This window comes from Myxocyprinus asiaticus, chromosome 46 (genome assembly GCF_019703515.2).
Source record: "Myxocyprinus asiaticus isolate MX2 ecotype Aquarium Trade chromosome 46, UBuf_Myxa_2, whole genome shotgun sequence".
Classification (NCBI taxonomy): Eukaryota; Metazoa; Chordata; class Actinopteri; order Cypriniformes; family Catostomidae; genus Myxocyprinus; species Myxocyprinus asiaticus.
In genome coordinates, this window is record NC_059389.1 from 30,583,130 (window position 1) to 30,592,437 (window position 9,308).

Below are 9,308 nucleotides of genomic sequence, written 5' to 3' on the forward strand. Positions count from 1 at the left end.
TTGATTAATGGAGAAAAATAACCTTGGGAGAAACCAGGCTGAATGTGGGGGCCAGTTCCCCTCTGGCTAACATCATGAATATAATGCTGACATTAGTTATTTATGTGCAGTGCAGGTCATGGTTTAAAATTATTAAACTAAGTAAGTGTTAAGGGCCAGCGTTTAAATAAAGATTTGTAAGAACTGTAAGATTAATGACTAATGTCTTTGAAGTTCATCCTGGATTAACTGCAGAAGTTCACATAAACTACGTTTCCATCCAAGGATTTTTTGCGAAAAAAGTTTTAGCGCATCAAAATAAAGCTGATGGAAATGCAAATTATCGCTAAAATTTAACAAGTGTTGACATAATATTTTTCCGTTTAACTCTAGCGCATAAACTCTATGTCGATACTTAAAATGTCGCGGAAAAACTGGTTTGGAAAGCATTAACGCCAAAATGTAGTGTCATGACAGAATTTGCCCCAATCATTAGCCTGTGTTAATCATGACGACAAGGTATAGGATCCTTGAAAGTCAATTTATTGTACGTGATTATGGATTGATCTGAATGGCATAAAGATCCGATCACTGCAAACATGACACTTCCAGGAGTACCAACACAAATATCTCGTCTCATGCACATTGACAAATGAATGGCCACTGTTTGTGATTAATTTAATCATGGCAGACATCCGTTTATTTATTAAAGTTGCTTTTATACACCATTCAAAATAATAGACAGCAGTCATGGAATTAGCCCACAATACAAAAAAACATATTTCTATGCACAAACATGTTTAAAATTAAAAATAAATACACAATACAAGGAGAAAAGCTTCAGTGTGCTTTTTTGGAACACGAACATATAACCCAATTCTATTAAATTATTGTTTAGCTTTTGAACAAATGCTGGCAAAATTCCCTGTATTAAATTAAATAAATTACTAAACGAAAAATGCATTAAATTAAAAAAAAGAAAAAATATATATATTTTTAGACCTATAAATGCCTTTTCTTTACACAAACTTAAATTAGCCTTTCCCTGTTCTGTAGACAAATAAAGTCAGCTGAATGACATTTTCTACACTTCAAGACTATAAACTATCAGAACTATTGGTCCAATGTGGAGTTCACTTTCAGAAAACGAGCTTTTGAACATTTTAAAACTTTTAAATATTTTAAATGTAATCCTCTTTACCTCAGATCGCATTTGCTGAGCTTCTTCAGAAAATGTAAATTGCATTATGACAAATTAATTTTAGATGATAATCAAGTTCAGTTGATCGTTAAAAGTTGTGGGACAAATATACGGGACATAATGTAATTGTGATGGCAATGTCTTAGATTAGATGATTGTTCAAAATAGCCTATTGAATATCAGGAATGTATCATATGTAAACCCTGATATTACACCGCATCCATTTTTCTTTAAAAGTTGTGCACACAGCATATACACATCGATGGATGGTCCTTATACTAAGACTGAAAGTTTCCCCCACTACTTGGTGCAGGTTGCCAGCTTGAACAGGGCCATGACGATTCGCTTTCGAGTCAGAACCGGTGGCAACCTGCGATAGGTGCAACATCAGGACCAATATTACAGTCCTGTCAGAAGAGCAGCTGCTCCCTTTGGATTGCAATTCCTCCTCTTCTGATTGCTTTTATTTGTGAAATTAAAATGACAGTAAGCTGGCTAATTTCAATGAATTGTCTCAATAATCTCCCCTTTTACCTAAATTTAAGGAGGAAAAAAAACTGGGACATCTGGGAGGCGAATTATAGCGATAAACACACATTTCTGTATGGAAACGGCTTAAGGGCAGATTTCTTTTGCGATAAACCAAAACTTATGAGACAAAGTGTTTTTTTAGGCATGACGTCATCCCGCACACCATTTTTATCGATAAAAGGCCATTTGAATGGAAACGGGCAGAAGACGGCAAATTTCGCAATTTTGTTTTATTTTTTTTACGCATTTTCACTTTGTCGATAACAAAATAGCGAGAAAAGTGGATGGAAACCAGGCTCTAGATGCACTGTCCTTTGTTAGTTGGCTGATGAAGGCTTTTGTTGCCAATTAATTGATAGTCTACGTATTTCATTTCAAGAGTGTAGTCCATCAATAGACAAAGGTGATGCAGGCAGAGATCAGTGAGGTGCATCGCAGTTCAACCGGCAGGTCATTTCGGTGAGGTCTATCCTAAGTCCAAGGTTCAGGCAGTAGCATATGAAGTATCCCATGTCTTACAGTTGGGAGTTGGCATCAGTTCAGATCCTCTGAGGTCCATTGTTAAAGACTGAAGTGATGTTTGGCTGGCACATTTTGTCGTCATTACTCAGAGACACATAGCAGTGGAGACCGACACCAAACAGGAATGGAGCTGGATCCATCCGGTTCTGGTGACTTCGGGATAGGAGTTCCGAGGATGAGACAGGGAAACAAATAGAATACTATTAGCGTAGATGCCATTCAATTTTTTTTGCAGAGTTATAGATCATGATCAATGTTTCTGGTTCTGGCAGACCTAACTAAAGCAGCCTAATTGTGAGTTGATGGATAAATTAGGTGAATGCCTGGCTAAATAGATGAGTCTTTAGTCTAGACTTAAACTGAGTGAGTGTGTCTGCGTCCCGAACAGTGTTAGGGAGACTATTCCATAGTCAAGGTTGAGAGGGTTACTTTTGAAATGTATTCCACTACAGATTACAGAATACATGCTGTAAAATGTAATTTGTAACATATCCCATTAGATTACTCAAGGTCAGTAACGTATTCTAAATACTTTGGATTACTTCTTCAGCACTGGTAGATTTTTTCACTTGTTTTGACTACAAAAACTCTGCCAGTACAGTAAGACAAAATACACATTAAAAATACATTCTCTGAAAAACCTAAATATGTTATGCAGTGATCTTGTTTTAGAAACAACAATCTAATTTATCTTGTTTTAAGGATTTTTAGATATTTTTACAGGAAAACAATACAAACTTTATTATCAAGGATATAATTTTTGCCCTAATATCAAAGGTCTTACTAGAAAAAAGAAATTATGATCCAATGTGAATTTTCTTGATAAAAAAATATGATCGTGTCTGGTAACGTGCATATAAAATGGCTAGAAATAGCATTTTAGCTTAGCGTAAAGCTGACAATTTACACAAGGTTTATTTCTATTTCTTCTGCTCCAAACTTACTTCAAACGTACTTCTCTGTCTGCTCGTATGAATGTAACACATCATAAGAAAGTGTTTCACCGCTGTTCAAATGCACTTTGGAATGCATCATTTATATGTATAAATGTTTTCCATCTGAAAAGACTAAATATTAAATGACACAAATGACAATAAAATGCAAAGTAATCTCTTCAGTAATCAAAATACTTTTTGAATGTAACTGTATTCTAATGACCAATGATTTAAATTGTAACTGTAGTGGAATACAGTTACTTATATTTTGTATTTTAAATACGTATTCCCGTTACATGTATTCCGTTAGTCCCCAGCCCTGTCCATAGTTTAGGAGCCAAATAGGAAAAGGATCTTCCTCCTTTTGTAGATTTTGAGATTCTAGGAACTGTTAACAGGCCAGAGTTTTGCGATTGTAATGAATGTGATGGAATATAGCATGGTAGAAGGTCACTTAAGTACTGTGGAGCTAGACCATTCAAAGCTTTGTATGTAGTTAACAGAATTTTAAAATTAATATGAAATAAAATAGGTAGCCAATGTAACAATGATAAAATGGGGCTAATATGATCATATCTCTTGGTTCTAGTCAGCACTCTGGCAGCTGCATTTTGAACCAATTGAAGTTTATTTATTGAACTTACTGGACATCCTCCCAGTAATGCATTACAATAATCTAGTTTTACGGTCATGAACGCATTAATTAGTTATTCAGCATCAGCAACAGAGAGCATGTGTCGTAAGTAAGCATTATTTCTGTGGGCTGAATCATCAGCACAGGGGTGTAGGTTAGGGAAAAGCGAACATTATTCGCAAGTAAATTCCTTATAAAGACGTTAATACATTAGAATAGATCCACAAAAATACATTTACGTTGCCTAATGTTTTGGAAATTCTGGACTGACCAACCCATACATGGCAGTTTTCTGCCAATTCCTGTAATTCGACCGCTCTAATGGCAAGTAAATTCCGTAAAAAGGCATTAATATATAAATCTATAAGAATAGAATAATGTAATTTCTTGGAGTAAGAGTAAATGAGGAGAGCAACATTCTGAGCTGTTCAACAAGTCACCAATGAGCAAAAGTTTCCTTCCTGTTAGAAATGAATGTCATGCACAGTAAAAAACAATTTGTTGAGTCAACTTAAAACAAATGTTACCGTGCTGCCTTAAAGATTTTTGTTAACTCGATGATAAAATTCTTATTGAATTAACTTACCCTTAAAGTGGTGTCAACGTTTTAAAAAAAGTTACAATGATGGATTTACTTAAGTTGACTCAAATAATCTTTCCTAGTCCAGTCAACAAATGTTTTCTTGTGACAACAAGAGCAACAGTGTTGTGGCAGCGGGGGCATGGTCAAGCATCCGTCCGGAGAGAGAGAAAGCAGTAAGGGCGCTTGCACCTGAGCTAGATTATGTGTAACACCTGTCTCTAACTCCAGTGAGCATGGGTAGAGCGGCATATAAGCAGCCACGCCACCAGCAGAGCAGAGAGAGAGTTTGGCTCAAGGAAGGCCACGGTGCTTCTGAAGCTGTTATGTTCGTTCTGTTGTATTTGTGAAGCTGATGTGTTTAAGTAACTACGTGCCTGTGAAAGCTGATGTGTTTAAGTAACTACGTGCCTGTGAAGCTGATGAGTTTGTGAAGTTGTAAAGCACTGAAGTGGCCGATTAAAAGTCTTACCTGAGCCTGGAAAACCCACTTCCCTGTGTTCTCCTTCCCTTCTGCTGTGAAGTTGTTACAAATGTCAACTTGAAAAACATATTTGCTAGTCACGTTATGCCATGGGAGGATCGGACATGTGAACTGCGAGCTCTGAGCACTTTGCTAGTTTTAATACTTTTTATGACATAAACCGGTGAGATTCGATACACTGTTCCATAACTGTTCTAGGAGGACAATATGTCAACGAATTCAAAATCCTTGGGCTCTGGAGACATTAAAAGACACTTACGGGCTCAAGCTGACACCCCTGAGCAGGCCGCGGGCCCGGGAGTCGATTTGGTTGGAGAGATGTGGGAAATGCAGCTAGAGATGTTGAACATATCGGCAATGCTGACGAAGGTCATTGCTGACTTGGAGAATCTTGCTGTGATACGTCGATCGATCATTGCCATGGATGCAAAATTCACTGATTTGGTTACAAGAGTGGGGGATGTCGAGAAACGGATCAATTATCTGGAGTCATTGGAGAGGGAATTATCAGCTAATCTGCTAGCAACCAAGGTGGATTTGGAGCGTGTCTGGGAGAAATTGGAGGACATGGAAAACCGTAGCCGGTGGTATAACGTCCGTATCGTCGGAATTCCTAAGGAAGGAGGAGGACAGGATATGGTGAAATTCCTAGATGGGCTCTTTCCAAGTCTGCCGACATAGCAGGCCATAAGCTGGAAATCGAGTGAGCTCACATGATTCCGGTTTGGTGATCCGTGGAAGGAGACAGGTCCCGATCAATTCTGGCCAAATTTCTGAGATCATCCGATAAAGATCTTGTGTTACACGTGGCAAGGAGTAAAGGAAGGCTTTCTTGGAAGAACCACAGCATTTTCTTGTTCCCAGACTTTGTGAACTCGACAAGAGAGAAACTCGATCAATTAAAGGAATGCAAGAAACTTTTACATCAACGGAAGGTCGCTTTTGCACTGATATTCCCGGCCAAATTTAGAATAGATGCTAAGGATGGCTGTAAAACATTTACATGCCCACAGCAAGTGATGTCCTTCATAAAGTCAATGGAGTAAGTCACCCACCTTGTGGTACTCACGTTGCAGCCGAGTGGACCGGCTCACTGAACATTTGCTTGACTGTTTGAAGATTCTTTGCGCTCTTTTTTGCTGGTTCCACCTAGCGGCTGGAGTTTATTTAGTAGAGCAACACACCTTCGGGACGGTTTTGTGGATGAATCTACACGCTCTTTGTGCTTAGTCCGCTTATTGGCTGGAGTTTATTTTGTGGAGTATTTCTGGCTAAGTCATTGGAGTAAGTCATTTGCTTGCTCTCATGTTGTAGCCGAATGGAACAGCTCACTGAACATTCGTTTGACTGTCTGAAGAATCTGAGCCCTCTTTTTGTGCTGGTTCCACCTAGCGGCTGGAGTTTATTTTGTAGAGCAACACACCTTCGGGACGGTTTTATGGATGAAGCTACATGCTCTTTGTGTTTATTCTGCCTATTGGCTGGAATTTGTTTATAGATCATCTTTTGCTGTGTAATTCTGTCTCACAAAATGTGTATAGAAACACTGGACTTGAGCAATCCAATGGCAGAGTTGTCACAGGGACTCTCATAGGCGTGCATGGACTGTTTGAGTTTGGAGGGATGGACGCCAGTTGGCGCTGTCGTGTGTGGGGTTAATGCACACGTTTTCCTTTTTTCTGTTTTTTCAGTTCTAGGGGATGTTTTTTTTTTTTTAATACATAGTGCTGGCTCAAGTAAGAGCAGGGGAGTCATTACACTGATAAGTAAACATCTACAATTCAAATGTCTCAAACAGAGTAAAGACAAATTAGGAAGAGTCATTATTGTTACCTCAGTGAAATTCAGGGACAAAGTCTTATTTTAGTGAATATGTATGCACCTAACATTGATGATCAGGGCTTTTTTATAGATCTTCAAGGGATGCTGCAAGCCGCTGGCACCCCTCATGATATAATATTGGGAGGAGACTTTAATATTTTGATGGACTCAGTCCTTGATCATAGTGAAGCAAAAGTGTGCAAGCCCCCTAGTGACGCTTCACAGGATGTGTAAAAATCTTGGTCTTACAGATATTTGGAGACTTTTGAACCCATCTGGTAGGGACTTAACATTTTTTACTTCAGTCCATAAGATTTACTCTAGAAAATGTTTTATATCTAAGTCCCTCATTTCATCTGTTGTGGATTGCTCAATTGGAAACATTTTAGTCTCAGATCATGCCCTGGTGTGTTTAGAGGTGCTGCCACATACAGAGAAAAATAAATCATATAGCTGGCGCTTTACTGTATCCCTTTTGCAAAATCCTGAATTCCAACAAATGCTAAATGCTGAAATCAGTGTCTATATGGGGACCAACTGGTCCTCAGTATCCTCTGTGGGCGTGGCTTGGAAGGCACTTGAGGTGGTTCTTAGGGTCTGGATCATACAGTATGCCTCATTCACTAAAAAATCCAAAGCACAAGAACTTGTGGAATTGGAAGGGAATATTAAAAGTGCCCAGGCAGAGCTGAAGTGCCGAATGTCGTCTAATGGCCTCAGAGAATTGACCTGATTGAAATACAGATATAATACTATTTTGTCGCAGAAGGTGGAGTTTTGGCTGTTCAGGGCAAGACCAGGGAAGCTTCTGGCTAGATATATAAAAACAGAGAGTGTCTTTTTCTACCATTCCCTCAGTGAAATCTGCTGGAGGTTAAATATTTACCTCGGCCATTGATATTAATAATGCTTTTAAAGAATTCTATCTTGATCTCAATAGTTCCATGTCTTCGTCTACTGATGAAAATATTAGAAACTTTGTGGAACCATTAGAACCTCCTAAGCTGACAGCTGAGCAGAAAAATTATCTTGATTCTGAGATAACCTTGGAGGAGCTTGGCAAGGTAATTAAGGCCTTGCCTACAGGCAAGGCTGTGGGGCCAGATGGCTTTGCTGCTGAAGTTTTTAGATCTTATGCTACAGAACTGGTATGAAATTTAATGATATGAAATCATTAAAGAATGGAATGCTTCCACCAACCATGACACAAGCCCGGATCAGTCTGATTCTTAAAAAGGACAAAGATCCAAGCAGGTGTAAGAGTTACTGTCCAATTTCCCTGATCCAGGTAGAATGGGATTATCTTTTTAAGATTTTGGAAATGTACAGGTTTGGGAATACTTTTATTGGATGGATTAATGTAACGAGGCTGCCTTAGGCAGGAATCAAACCTGGGTCTGCAGTGTTCAAGTGGTGGTGTTTACCACTGAGCTAACTCCCCAATAGTTGAACCCAAGAGTGGAAGAGCAATGAGCCAGGATACTTATGTTTCTTTCCAAAAATATAATCTTTACTTGAAGAAAAAATGCAAAGTACAAATAAACAAGGAAAGCCGAGCTTCCACAAAACAGAGAAACAAAATAGACACAAGGGTCAAAAGGTATAATAAAGAGCAAACTTAACTTGAGAACTGGTCACAGGAGGCACAGAGTACATAGGCTCAAAACTGAACACAAAGGCAGGGAACAAACAGACTTATAAAGGTGTAGACACAGGCAAAGGGAATGAGGGTTAAGGAGCAGAGTACTGGACAAGGTTAGGGGCGTTGGCGCCATCTGCAGGAGTGGAGAGAACAGGGCTCAGGGTATAAGTGCCATCTGCAGGCCTGGAGGGAGCATGGCATAGAAGGCTCAAGGAAAGCACCCCCTGCTGATCAGGAGGGGAACAACAACCCAAAGATGAGATCTTTACAATTAAGCTACTTTATAGACACCCGTTAGCGGCTGTACAAACAAATGGATTAATTTCAGATTATTTTACTCTGGATAGGGGCACCCGGCAAGGTTGCCCTCTTTCCCCATTATTGTTCTGTCTTGCCCTGGAACCATTAGCAGAAAGGATGATGATTTTCCAGGGGTGATGGCGGGAGGTGTGGCGCAAAAGCTTTTGCTTTACGCAGATTATATTTTATTATTTGTCTCCGACCCCACTAGATCTATGCCTTGCCTCCGCAGAATTATTAATTCCTTATCTAAGTTCTCAGTATACAGAGTTAATTGTTCTAAATCCGAAGCTTTGGCTCTGACAGCATACTGCCCGGTAATGGCTTTTCAGCCGGGCGCCTTCCAGTGGCCCAAACAGGGCATTAAGTATTTGGGTATTTTATTCCCATCAAATTTGTGTGATTTAGTTAGAGTTAATTTTGACCCTTTAATCGCAATGTGAGCAGGTGGGCTTCATTACATTTATCCATGAATGGGAAGGTTAATGTTATTAAAATGAATTGTATTCCAAATTCAACTACCTGTTACATTCTCTCCCTATAGATGTCCCCCTCTCTTATTTCAAGCAATTTGATAGCATAGCGAAGTCCTTCATTTGGAATGGTAAACCTCCCAGGTAAAATTTCAGTAAGTTACATAGGCCGATTGACAAAGGTGGGTTAGGCCTACCCAAGATTT